Source organism: Lepus europaeus, chromosome 5 (assembly GCF_033115175.1).
Source record: "Lepus europaeus isolate LE1 chromosome 5, mLepTim1.pri, whole genome shotgun sequence".
Classification (NCBI taxonomy): domain Eukaryota; kingdom Metazoa; phylum Chordata; class Mammalia; order Lagomorpha; family Leporidae; genus Lepus; species Lepus europaeus.
The window spans coordinates 56,820,201-56,834,698 of NC_084831.1; the positions used below are offsets into that span (position 1 = coordinate 56,820,201).

The window sequence follows — 14,498 nt, forward strand, 5'->3', positions numbered from 1 at the left end:
AAAACCCAGTCATTTCGACATGGTAGCTGTTTAAAAGCCCATGTCACCAGAGGGTTGCTGAGACAGGAAGCAACGGTGGCACACCTAGCTGAGCACAGGGAGACCAAGAAGCAGGGAGTAAACAACAAGCCTAATGAGAACACGGCTTAGAGGTTAGCTCAAGATGCGGAAAAACAGAGAGCCAATTTCCCTAATGCCTGCTATAATGGAACAGACTTTCCTTGTAAAGAGAGAAAATTGAAAGGTACAGAAACAAGCAGCACCTTCCCTGCTCACCAGCTGCGCTCTGTTTGGGCCATTAGCCCTTCTCCCAATTTTTTTTTTTTTAACTTTTATTTAATGAATATAAATTTCCAGTGTACAGCTTATGGATTACAATGGCTTCCCCCCCCCATAACTTCCCTCCCACCCGCAACCCTCCCCTCTCCCGCTCCCTCTCCCCTTCCATTTGCATCAAGATTCATTTTCAATTCTCTTCAATTTCTCTTCTCCCAATTTTAACCTCCCTTACAGAAACGAAATGGGTAAGAATGTGATTGTCCTGAAATGGGAAAGGGAGTGGAGCACAGATGATTTTTTTCCCTGTAACTACTGCTTTCCTGTATTTTCTTATTTTTCTGCAGCAAGTTTTCCCTTTTGGTATGAGAAAATCACCTTTATGCTTAAAGAAATTATGGAGTTAAAGTACACTGAGTCCTTTACCCCCAAAAATGATTAACAAAAGCCTCCACCCTTTTCCTCTCAATGATAGGTATTATCTTTAGAGGAATTCATTTATAAAAAACAGTGTCTTCAAAATGGCACTTCCATTCCCATACATTATACAGGCAATATCTGATTTCCCTCAACAACTCAGTGAGATGGCCAAGGTGGGTATTTTTTCTCCTTTTCACAGATGAGAATAGGTGCTGGAAGGGAAACGATTCACACCTGTCAGAGCCTGTGTCTTCTTGTTCCTCACCCAGTACTACAAAGCAGGACTTCTTCACCCAAGCACTACCGACATTTTGTACTCCATGGTGCTATGCTGTGGACAGCTGCGCTGGGCACTGCAGGATGCTTAGCAGCATCCCTGGCTTCTACCCACTAGAAGCCACAGCACCACCCCGGCCCGAATTCTAACAAAATATCCACAGAAACTGCAAACATGTCTGTGGGCGCAAACTCATGCCCAGCTGGAGCCAGTGGTCTAAAAGAATCTGCAAGGTCCCTTCTAGCACCTCTGTTCTGTGACAAGGCCCCAGATGACAGTGCCAGCAGATGCTGCTTGCTCAGCGAGGCTCAATTAACTGATTCCCCATCCTCTTGAAACAATTTTTCTAATGTAGAAATGAACAAGAATTGCTTTGCACAAATATATCGCGGATAATAAATCTTCTAATGACATATCATTATCTTGTCAGAACATAATAAAGACATGCAGAATGTATGTTGAGGAGGGAAAACACTTAGCAGGGGAATCTGAGAGTTAAAAACAAAGACCTTAGTCTTTGGTAATAAGACCATAAATGCAGTTATTTGTGACTACCTTAGTGTTCTCTAAAAACAGGTAAAAACCTACACATGTTCTCAATATTCACTTCATGTAGGTTTCTGGCCACATCTATGTGTTACTTCAAGGTATGCAGAAGAAACTGAGTGAAAAGTTTAAACATTATTAGAGTTTGTAGCTAGTGGTCTGCAGCTGGAACCAATAGTGTATGTAAACCAGAATCTAAACTGGTGGACCTCACAATCTATTTAGAAGTCTCTATGTCATTGAACCCAAGTCTCTACTCCTGCAAAGGCAACCCCACCCCCAGAATTCCTTATTGTCACTAGGTTTTTTAGTAGTTAGTGCCTGAATTTTGAAAAGATTTGCAACCTAACTCTTCTTAGTACCATCCCTCTGTAAAAGGTTTCTACATGTTCACAGAGATAATCACAAGTTTGTACACAGCATTAGCCAAACTGACATTAAGACCATCTAAACTACGACTGATATATAGTTATATTTTAGGAAATTATTTTACCAATGTCTAACTCATGCAATCTCTATCATCATTTCCTGACTATAGTAAATAATTAGTACACTGGGGAATGGAGGAAACTGGCCATCCTCGATGTGCAGTGTCACACTGCAACCCTAATAATACAGTTTTGTAGCTGCTCAAAGAAACTAAGGAACAGCGAAAGTGTTTACTTAAGATGACATATAGAATTAAATAGAGGCTTTCATTATTCCTACTCCTGTCCACAGCCCTTAAGTATGATCTGCTTACATATTTAAATTTGATCTGTATCTATACATGGGAGACATTTTCTCCATATTACAAAGCAGTTTGTACTAGAAGAGTCCAGCACTCTGAGAGTCTCCATCAACCTTCAACACAAAGTACAAAAGAACACATTGATCCTTCAATAAAAACGATTTCCTGGTCTTGGAAAACCTCAGAGTCACCAAAAGCAAGAGAGTCAACAAAAAATGGGAGAAACAAACATGTAATCAACACAAAACGCTGATCTCGAAGAATCTGTTTCCACTGTATATATATATATGCCCAAACATATCTCAAATCTTTTCTTAGGAAAAAAAAAAAAAAAAAAGGCCAACAACCAAAGACTCCATGATTGTACTTAATTGTATCTGCAATAGACTCATCACTTAACTACCAAGGTTTTCAATGTTTTCCTCCCTGAAGAAAGTAATGGCGACTTTATACCACTGCAAATTCCTGCCACCGAGAGAAAAACTCGAGGACTACGTCCCGGAGCAACGTTAATAGCATGTCCAAGACGCGAATAAAAGGGACGGCGAGAACACGGTCTCCTGCCCCAGGAAAACACGGGAAACGTGGAGAACATTAAAAAAAGTACACCCCAACACTTGCCAGGCAATAATCACACCTTCTCTCCAGGCTCCCTGGAGAACTTCCGTAAACACACGCGAAAGAAGCCCACTCCCTGGGACCCGGAGAGTGACCCGCAGGCGTGTGCACCGCGTGCCAAGCACCTCGGCCCCTCCGACTGAGGCGCTGACCCATGGGGTCGCCGGAGGGAGAGCCAGAACCCAGCTCCAGCGTTGGTTATCCGTCCCTTTACAGCAGGGTTCAGGATTCCCCGGGGCGAGGGGACCGAGTGTTCTCTCGCCCAGGGTCACCTTTCCCCCTTTTCTTCCGCAGGCTACCTGGGGCCTGCGTTCCCAACAGAACCGGAGAGAGGAGGGGGCGTTTCCTGAGTTCACAGACGCCCCCCACCCTCAGCCGACTCTAGCAGCTCTTCCTCCCCGAGGAGACCAGGGAGGAATGCGGCTGGGACCCTCAGCCTCCGCCCCGCAGCCGAAAGCTAACCTCCTCGCCCCCTGCCGCAACCCGCGGTCAAGTTCACGGCGTCGCGAGCGAGGGCCGTCAGCCCGAAGCCCGCGGCTGGATCTCAGGGTGGCATAAACAGGATGTCAGACGGCGCGCTCCGGGCTTGTTTATGAAAACTTGCCGTGCGCTCTGGGGGAGGGGGCGGCGAGCTCGATCTCTCCCCGCCGGCCGGCCCCCACCCCAGATCTCCGGGCCGCCCGGCTCCGCTGGAAATCCCCCGCCTTCCGCGCCCGCACTCCTCCGCCGGCCGGCCCGGGGTGGACGCCGGGGCCGCCCGGACTGCGCGGCGCGCGAGGAGGGCGGAGAGCGGCGGCCGCCTCGGCCCGTGCGGGGCTCCGCGCCCCTCGCCAGGTCGCCGCGGCCGGCCGCGCAGGCTCCCCCACCTCCTCTCGGTGACACTCACCACTTCCGTGTGCGCCTGGGCCGGGCGGGCTCCGCGCAGCTGTGCGGGTCGCGGTCAGGGGCCGGCTCGCTAGGCGGCCAGCCCCGCCGGGCTCCTGCGAGGACACGCCTAGGGCTGAGGAAGGGGCGCCTGGAGGGCAACCAGCGGATGAGGAGCAGGCCCGCGCGGTCCGCAGCTCCCGGCTACTCCGCGGGCGCCGCGGCCTGCGCTCGGCGACGCACCCGCCTCCCGCCCCGCCCCGCCCCGCGGCCGGCCCCGCCCCCGCCCCGCCCCCTCGTGACGTCGCGAGCGGCAGCGGGGCAAAGTCGGGCGGGGGCCGTGGTCCAGGCCCAGGGCCTTGCGCCTCCAGTTGCCGCCGCGGGCTCCGTGCTGTGTTCGCTCTCTCGCTCTCGCTCCTTCAACTCACCTCTTTTTAGCGCCTCTTCTGGAATCGAAGTAGAATTGTCGGGATTTGCCCACAGATGGGCTTCTCCCAAGGCTGGAGTCTCTCAACACTTTTTTATTTTATTTTTATTTCGCTTTATTTGGAAGGTAAAGGGGAGAGAAGCATACCTTCCGTATGCTGTTTCACTGGCCTCAGATGTTTGTAACTGCCAGGACTGGGCCAGGACGAACGCAGGAGCCCTGGAACCCAATCTGGGTCTCCCACGTGGGCGACAGGACCCAAGCACTTGAGCCATGCCTGCTGCCTCCCAGGGCGCACATTAGCAGCAAGCAGGATCTGAAGAGAGCAGCAGGTTTCCAACCCAGAAATCCAGTATGAGATGCGGGCCTTCCAAGCAGCAACTTAACAGCCCCCACACATAAATCTTCATCAATCTTTATCAAAAGAGCATTTGCTTATCAGTTAGATAACGTTGGGAAAACATATTGTAGTCAAACAAGGAGGTTTGCCTTTAAGAGGTACAGAGGAACGCTAAACTAAAACCCATTGTACGAATCATGAATTTCATTTCAAAATGTTGGAAACTATAAAGAAAAGAGATAGAGAGCCTGCACTGTGGCAGTAGTCCAAGCCTCCACCTGCAATGCTGGCATCCCATATGGGCACCGGTTTAAGACCTGGCTGCTCCACTTCTGATCCAGCTCTCTGCTGTGGCCTGAGAAAGCAGCAAAAGATGGCCCAAGTGCTGGGCCCCTGCACCCGAGTCCAAGTCCAGAAATAAACTCCAGGCTTCAAATCGGCACCAGCCATTTGGGGAGTGAACAAGCAGAAGGAGACCTTTCTCTCTGTCTTTTCCTCTCTGTAATTATACCTTGCAAATAAATAAATTAAAAAAAATTTTTTTACAGGCAGAGTGGATAGTGAGAGAGAGAGAGACAGAGAGACAGAGAGAAAGAGAGAAAGGTCTTCCTTTTTGCCGTTGGTTCACCCTCCAATGGCCGCTGCGGCCGGCGCATCTCACTGATCCAAAGCCAGGAGCCAGGCGCTTCTCCTGGTCTCCCATGCAGGTGCAGGGCCCAAGCACTTGGGCCATCCTCCACTGCACTCCTGGGCCATAGCAGAGAGCTGGCCTGGAAGAGGGGCAACTGGGATAGAATCCGGTGCCCCGACCGGGACTAGAACCCGGTGTGCCGGCGCTGCAAGGCGGAGGATTAGCCTGTTAAGCCACGGTGCCAGCCTAAATAAAATATTTTTAAAAATTAAAAAATAAGAAAAAGAAAAGAGATAAAACTACCTGTATGGCCGGCGCCAGTCACAGCGCAATGCGCCAGTCACAGCGCACCGGCCATGGCGGCCATTGGAGGGTGAACCAACGGCAAAGGAAGACCTTTCTCTCTGTCTCTCTCTCTCTCTCACTGTCCACTCTGTCTGTCAAAAAGCCAAAACAAAACAAAACAAAATAAAACCACAACTACCTGTAACCTTACAAGCCTAATACAACAGTACTTCCAAAATGCCATAAGGGCCAGGCTTGAGCCAGGTTAAAGCTGGAAGCCAGGAGCTCAATTCAGATCTCCTATGTGGGTATCAAGAACCCAATCACTCAGAGCCATCACGATTACCTCTTGAGTCTGTCTCAGTAGGAAGCTGGAGTCAGGAGCCAGACGCAAAGCCAGGAATGAGACCCAGGTATTCTGATGTAGGACACTGGTATCCTAACTGCTGTGCTAAACACCCTCCCCCTCCACAAACTTTCTGAAGACCCCACCTCATATGTATGGATTTCAAATTTTTGCACCAAAATAAAACTATCTATGATTCCATTTTTTTTCATGAACTTTTTGAAGCCTCCTCATGTAGATAGTTACCGTGTTATATATTTTGTTCAGCAGAATATGGCCCAAGTACTTGGGTGCTACCATCCATGTGGGAGACCCAGGTGGAGTTCAAGGCTCCTGGCTTCAGCATAGGCCCAGCCCCAGCCATTGTAGCCATTTGGAGAGTGAACCAGTAGGTGGAAGATTCCCTCTGTCTCCCTCTCTATCACTCAGCTTTTCAAATAAACAAATCTTTAAAAAAAATTAACTTATAAGCATACATGTATTGTCATGTTTGCACCCAAGTCTTCAACTAATGCACTTTTTCACACAAATAATTTTGAAGTAATAATTAAATATTAAATTACATATTTGATAGTTAAGTAACTTCTCCAGAGTAGAGTCACAAAAATGGAGTTGAGTCAAATGGATGCACTTCCAAACAAGTCTCTCCCTTGGGAGGAGCCCTTGCATGCCCCTGGCTACTAAGGATCACTGTCTCACTCTAAGCCACAGCCTGCAGGGGGAGCCACCACGGTACCCCTCCTGACGGTCATAGTAAATGGTGTGTCTTTTGGGCCTCCCGTGGATTCTCTGGTCTTACACAATATTTCCTTTCTACAATTATCCCTTGCTCAACTTCTTAAACCTTCTCTACCTTCTGCCAGGGCAACTCAGAACTCTCCACTTTACCCAGATGTGGCCAGCACCTCTCCCAGGTTTCTAAGAGCCAGCCCACAGTAAGCTTGTCTCATCCTCTAGGATTCTTCCAAGTGTCAAATCCTGTGTCCTGAAAAGTGCCCTTGGGCCTGAACTCCAGACATAGCTATACTCTTCTTGGACAGGGTTACTTACTACATATGGACCTGATCATCCGTATTTCTCCTTTCAATCCCATTATTAAGATGCTCAGAATCACATGTTGGTCATACATTTATTAGACACACAGGCACTTAGAGCATGGACCTTACTCCCCACCCCCACAACCGCTTCCTCTTATTAAAAGTATCTGAACATCACATGAAATCTTTCACTTGCACTTAACCAACATATGATCCACCCAGCAGTGTGTTCAGTACATATGTATTATCTCATTTAATTCTGGCTTTCCTCTTGCAGGATTTTGCACAAAAGACCACACTTCTTTAAGTTTCTATTTCTATAAATGAGGATAATCACAATGTCTTCTTCACAGGATGATCAGGAAGATTAATCATTCACATTAAAATCTGAGTCCAAGCAAATGTTTTTGCCTGGAACAATAAGTCAAAATACCTGGTTTAAGTATTTCACAGGATGGCAAATTAGTAAAGCCTGGACAAATAAATATCAATTTATTATTAAAAACACTCAGCACACAGAGCAGAGTAAGCAGAACTAATCTGTTTTGTTATGGATTTAATCTAATTGAAGGTTTTTGTGGTTCCTGTAATTAACAGTAATACAACGGAATCAATAAAGTGAAGATATATAATGAATGTCTATACAGAAGGGCTCATTTATGGAACTTTATGGAGCTTTTTAAAAGGTAAATGAGGTGATGGCCCCCTCTGAGGGCAGTGAGCCCAGGAATGCTTTACTTCAAAATCTATTCAGTTTTACAGGAATATCAAATTGCTTTGGACTGGCTTACTAGCTATAATAATGAGGCTTATTCTACCCCTGGGACTTAGTATACTGCATTAAAAATTAAAACACTCTGTGAAGAAATGCTATTCTGACAACTAAACTTAGTGCCCTGGAGAGACCACTGTATCAGAAAGCAGATCTGAATCCTGGGTGAAATCTTCAATGGAGAAGAAACTTGGGCCAGGCCCACTACCCCTCTGAGCTCAGAGCTCTCCTTGAATAAGAGCACGTTAATTTTATGAAGCCTGCCAGCACCAAAATTCTGAATGTCTTTATTTTTCCTAACTACGTGATATCCATGTAAAAGTTACTAGCCAAGAAATTATGCATGGTCTGAAGTGGAAAGCCCAAATTCCATGCCCAGAGCAAAAGGAAAATAAAGTATACCTGAACAAGAATTCTATGTGACTTCTTCCCCAGTTCCGATTCTCTGTTATTCAGCTGGGAGACTGATATCTACAAATCATGTATTCTCAGAGGTCAGTGGCACCCAACAGTTCAACTCAATCTGACAAATACTTATTCAGTATCACTATGTACCAAACACTTTGTTAATTTCTGAGAATGATACAGGACCTATCCAATCAGTACAAAAAAACCCAACAGCTACGTGTTTCAGATAATATATTAAGGCCTTTGGCATAAGTGGCCAATCTTCCTGCCCTCCATGATGGTTTATTGTAAAGGCAAGACTTCCATCTGAAAAATAAATGAGCAGTGTCAAATGGCTGATATATTCATAAAATGTAACATTTCGGAGACAGGAAGCATCACTCAAAGACCAGGTAGACCTCATGATGGATGTGAGATGTGAGCTGAACCTTACTGAAAAATCAAAAAAGAAAATGTTAGGCCTATTTAATTGGATTTTTTTTTTTTTTTTTTTTTTTTTTTTTTTACAGGCAGAGTGGATAATGAGAGAGAGAGAGAGAGAGAGAGAAAGGTCTTCCTTTTTGCTGTTGGTTCACCCTCCAATGGCCGCTACGGCGGGCGCATCTCGCTGATCCAAAGCCAGGAGCCAGGTACTTCTCCTGGTCTCCCATGCGGGTGCAGGGCCCAAGCACTTGGGCCATCCTCTACTGCCTTCCCGGGCCATAGCAGAGAGCTGGCCTGGAAGAGGGGCAACCGGGATAGAATCCAGAGCCCCAACCGGGACTAGAACCTGGTGTGCCGGCGCCGCAAGGCGGAGGATTAGCCTGTTAAGCCACGGCGCCAGCCTAATTGGCATTTCTATGCTGCCCAGAACTATCAAGATTAGGTTTAGGCCAGCGCCACGGCTTACTAGGCTAATCCTCCGCCTGCGGCGCCGGCACACCAGGTTCTAGTCCCAGTTGGGGCGCCGGGTTCTGTCCCGGTTGCTCCTCTTCCTGTCCAGCTCTCTGCTGTGGCCCGAGAGTGCAGTGGAGGATGGCCCAAGTGCTTGGGCCCTGCACCTGCATGGGAGACCAGGAGAAGCACCTGGCTCCTGGCTTCGGATCAGCGCGGTGCGCTGGCCACAGCGGCCATTTAGGGGGTGAACCAACGGAAGGAAGACCTTTCTCCCTGTCTCTCTCTCTCACTGTCCACTCTGCCTGTCAAAAAAAAAAAAAAAAGATTAGGTTTATTTATTTTTTTTTTTATTTGAGAGGTAGAGTTATAGACAGAGAGAAAGAGACAGTGAAGGGCCCAAGGACTTGGGCCATCCTCCTCTGCACTCCCGGGCCACAGCAGAGAGCTGGACTGGAAGAGGAACAACGGAATAGAATCCGGCGCCCATTTGGGATGCTGGCGCCGCAAGTGGAGGATTAACCTAGTGTGGCACGGCGCCGACCCCAAGACTAGGTTTATTTTGATGTGTGAAATACGTGATGTGTTGTCCTCCCTCAATTTTAAGTACCATGATGGCAGAAAACATAACCAGCATACATTCTCAGGGAATTGATTCTAGGCCCCTAGCCCCACCTCCTTACAGAAACCAAAATTTGCTAATGCCCAAGTCACTTATGTGAATGGTGTAGTTGCAGTAGGTGTTATGAAGTACCGGGTTAAGCTGCCACTTGGGATGCCGGCATCCCACATCAAAGTGAATGATTCAAATCCTGGCTACTCAGCTTCTGTTCCAGCTTCCTGCCAATGCACACCCTGGGAGGTAACAGGTGGTGTCTCAAGTATTTGGGTCACTGCCACCCATGTGGGAGATCCAGATGGTGTTCTGGGCTTTTGACTTCAGCCTGGCCCAGCCCTGGATGTTATAGGTATTGGGGAGTGAAACAGCAGATGGAAGATCTCTCTCTCTCTCGTTCTTTCTGCCAATTAATAAGGTAATAAATAGACATTAAAAATAGTGTAATATTTGCAAATAACTTATCCACATCTTTTTGTATATTTTAAATCATCTCTAGATCACTTATAATACCAAATTCAATGTAAATGCTGTGTAAACATTCACTATGCTATCCTGTTTGGGAAATAATGACAAGAAAAAAGTTTAATGTTTTTCCAACTATTTTTGATCTTCAGTGGATTGATTCTGTTCTTTGGATACAAAGAGCACATGTATAAATGTTCTTTATGTTGGTTCAGCATAACAGGTATTTGTAGAGTGCCTACTCTACATCAGGCACTGTATTGGGTAGGCTGTGGAGGGGAGGGGAAGGAAGGAAAGTAAAAGGAACTGGAGACACCACTCAAAAGTCAACAGAGGCCCCTTTGCCCCTCAAAGAGCTGTGTAAACTTGTTTTGGACCCCAAACCCAATACCTGAGTCTCCAACCCAACACCTGGTCTATGGAAATATAAAAGCTCATTCAGGAGCTAGGTGATGGCTGAAAGGATACTTCTGCCTCCTCACACAGCCTGGGTTTTGTACAGCATTGAAGTGATCGTGGCCCCTTCCTGGTTCTCCCATCAAAGGCACTCTCTCCAGGCTGCCTGGGTTGGTAAAAATCCCTGAAGATGCACGGGGCTCATTGCAGGGAGGAAGCACAACTCAGCCACCTTGCAATGTGCTCTCTCCCTTTTCCTCTGTCCTCCCTCCTCTTTCATCCTCACACTCCCCATTACAGAGTGCCCCTAAGAATTACTAATTCTGCCTGTACAGTGCACAGCAAGCTGCCCCTCCTCGCCTATGGCCAGTTTCTCCATCTCAACTTTCCACCTCTAGCACTTTCCAGCCTATTATTATACCTCATTTTCCAACAAATTTTTTCAAACCTAGCTGCTTCTTATCCCCAGGGGTAATTCTGGCGCCAGCTATTAAGAGAGAGTGATATTTTCTCCACCTTGTTACAGCAGATAAGTGGCTCGATGACTGGAAGAGAAGCCCCTGGTGCTACGGAGGGACAGAAGCAGAGAGTACGGGAAGTGGGTCACGAAGTCTCACAGCTCTAAGTGCTCGCTCGCTCGCTCGCTCTCCCAAATCCACAGGACATTCGTTGTCTCCACTGCTCCTGGGAAACGCATCCTCCCCTGCCTCTGTCTCCCTCTGCCTGTGTGTTTGACCTCCCTGACCGGGTTTCTCACTGCCTGCAGACAGCAGTCTCTCCTCATTCCGCCCCAGCACTGCTGTGGCGCCTCAGCTAGTGCCTCACAGGTAACAGGCCGCCCTGGTCCCTCTGATGGGCACCAACCTGTGGGAGCTGGAAGGTTTGCCTAATCTCACAATATTTTCCCTAAACATCCCTAAAAATGCCACAAAGCAGGAATTCATGTTAAGTAACATAAATTAAGGAGCGGACATTTAGCCTAGCAGGTGAAAACACCTGCATTCCATATCAGAATGCCTGGGTTCGGTGCTCAGCCCTGGCTCCTGACCCTGGAAGGCAGCAGGTAATGGCTCAGCACTTGGGTTCCTGCCTCCGTGTGGGAGAGCTGGGTTGAGTTCCATCTGCTGGCCTCAGCCTGGCCCAGCCCTGCCCATTAGAGGCATCTGGGGAGTGAGCCAGCAGATGAGGATGCTCTCTCTCTTTGTAAATAAATTTCAATAAGTTAAAATGTCTTGAGACAACTGGAAATGTCCAGTCACATTCCTCCAAGGAGGAATTAGGAATAAACAACATGTATTTAAGTATCCTTGGGTAGAAGCCACCTGCTTTAATTCTTAGAAGTTTTGAGGTGAGACTGGGGGATTTGCCAAAGGTCACATTCCACAGAGTAGGAACTGCGAATTTTTTTTAATTTTTTTTTTATTTTATTTTTGACAGGCAGAGTGGACAGTGAGAGAGAGACAGACAGAAAGGTCTTCCTTTTGCCGTTGGTTCACCCTCCAATGGCCACCGTGGCCGGCACGCTGCGGCCGGCGCACCGTGCTGATCAGATGGCAGGAGCCAGGTGCTAATCCTGGTCTCCCATGGGGTGCAGGGCCCAAGCACTTGGGCCATCCTCCACTGCACTCCCGGGCCACAGCAGAGAGCTGGACAGGAAGAGGAGCAACCGGGACAGGATCAGTGCCTCAACCGGGACTAGAACCTGGTGTGCCGGCGCTGCAAGGTGGAGGATTAGCCTAGTGAGCCGCGGTGCCAGCCCTGGAACTGCGAATTTTAACACAGGAACACCCAGCTTCAAGGCTCTGGTTCTTTGCACTATGTCACACCTTCAAAATAATAATTACCCTTTAGAAATATGCAAATTATCATTATTAATAAGGAGAGTTACCCACTAGGATACATACTAAATAAACCATCCCAATAGTTCTAGTCCAGTAGTAGAAAGAAAATTGACTGTATGAACTTGAACAAATGAGGTTCAGATTACTTATTTGCATACACATAATTCTATACAGTTATGTCAACACTAAGTTAAATAACACATATATATATTTGTATTGTCTCTCCATTTGGCTGAAAAGAAAGATCAGTGGCATTTATTGAAAATTTTGAGTGTTAAGTGGAAATCCTCCTTCCTTTTACAGAATATAAAACAGAAGTTGACACTCAGTCTGACATTAAGGCTAATTGGGTAGAAGTTTTCCAATTGGGCTGATGATGTTTTCTAATTGGGTTAACACTTTACACTATTTGGGAGTGGCGTTAGCTGACTCACAGAAAGTCAAGATTAACATGAACCCAACAGCAGCCCGTAACAACCAGAGTCCTGGGAGACAAACACACCACCATCAATATCCTTTGGAGCCTTTGCCCTTCACACCAGGCACTTCTACTTTGTTACAATTAGTCCAGATAGAAAGCGAGAGTATTTAAGGTAGGAGCACTATAAACCATAGCAAAGTTTCTCAGGGAGGGTTGTGGGAATGCACCACTTTTCCTACTCCCTTTACTGTACCATCTTGATAACTTTTTCTAAGACCACAGGCTTGTCAGTGAATTGGAGCTGGATTTTAGCTCTGCCTATTCCTAGGCTGAAACCTGGAGAACATGACTGCTTTAAATCTGTTTTCTTGTCTGTATCAGGAGGGTGATAATATTTTCTCTCTTCTACGATTGCGAAGATTGAATTAAATAATAAATGTAAAGAATTTTGTGCAATATCTGATATATTGTAAGCCCTAAAAAATGTTGGTTATTATTTTATTCTTAGCAAGGATCAGGGCCTTGAAGTTCTAAAAGGCAGAACAATAAAAGAGGAAGGAAAGAGGCAGGCATTCAGCCCAGTGGTTAAGTGTTCAGTGTCCCACATCCATACTGGGTTCAATACCTGGCTCAGCTACTAAATACAGCTTCCTACTAGTGCAAACCTTGGTAGGCAGCTGTGATGGCTTGCGCGGTTAAGTCTCTCTCACTCATATGGGAGACCTAGATTGTGTTCTGGCTCCCAGTTTCAGCCTCAGCCCAACACTGGCCATTGTAGCCATTTGGGGAGTGACCCAGTAGATGGGAGCTCTCTCTCTCTCTCTATCTCCTTCTTAAATAAATAAATATTTTTAAGAGAGGAAGGAAATAAAGGCTCCCTATTTGTGGAGGGGCCAATGCCACAGCCAGGCACATAGGGTGGCCCCAAGCCTCTCCCTTGCCCCATGGCTGTCTGCAGACACCCTGTGAAAACTTCTTAGTGCCTGCAGGTAGGTAAGATCAATCCCTTGGGTTCCCAAAGTATTTCACATATGATTTTGCACTTTTCTTACCATACTGCATTCTATTTTATTTGTATACCTAGCTCTACTCCATCCTGCCCATCCTAGGCTGTGAGTTTATAGACAGCAGGGATCATCTTTGTAGTGGAGCCATAGGCACTCTGTAAATCATGGATGAATGGATGGGTGGATAAGGAACATGGGGCAACATGGTGACTTGGTACTAGGATTAGAGACGGTTACCTAGGGGAATGAGTAAGATAGTCTTTGCTTCATAAACTTAGCCTGGTTGTGGGTAGAAATTGTTTACCTGGTGAGGGTGGCTGGACTATTTATATGCGCCTTCAAGGGAAAAACATGGTTAGCTGGCAGCAGCTGGCAGGGTCAATATCCAGCAAAACACCTCGGCAACATGATGCCTCCAAGTTTCCTGTAGCCTGCAGGGTTAACAGATTGGTCAATTAGGAACAAGTCCTTCCAGGTGTGGTCAGCTGCCGGCAGCTAAGACCATCCTCCCTGTAACTATGTTTACTGTACACAATGACACAAACTCTAGGACAGAACAGGAACAGGAAATGTGATTCCCACAGAAGACAGACCGCCTGGGGCTAACATTTCAAAATACCCAGAACAACAAGCATTTCAGAATATAGGACATTTGAGAGGGAGATTATGCAACTTGACTTTTCAGGAATCATCCCCTTTTTGTTTATTCTTTTTGTGCAAGGTAATTGAAGATGATAATGTTGATTGATTGATCACTTATACACCCTAGCCTCTTTTTGAGGCAATGTACTGGAGCTCGCGCCCACTGGCTCCTAAGAACTAATTGTGTGGGGCCGGCACTGTGGCACAATGGATTAAAGCCCTGGCCTGAAGCACCAGCATCCCATATGGGCACCAGTTCT

At 46.9% G+C, this 14,498-nt stretch overlaps 1 protein-coding gene across 2 annotated transcripts in view; it reads right to left on the reverse strand.

The window, feature by feature from the left end:
* The window catches only part of JAK1 (Janus kinase 1), a 142,826-nt gene extending 138,886 nt beyond the window's left edge, over positions 1 to 3,940 (reverse strand). Inside the window, exon 1 of one of the 2 annotated variants that reach the window (XM_062191476.1) lies at positions 3,754 to 3,940. The gene's annotated coding sequence lies outside the window, so the exon portion shown is untranslated. The remainder of the gene's footprint in view (positions 1 to 3,753) is intronic. The other variant, XM_062191478.1, reaches the window with a different exon arrangement.
* Between the last annotated feature and the right edge of the window lie 10,558 nt (positions 3,941 to 14,498).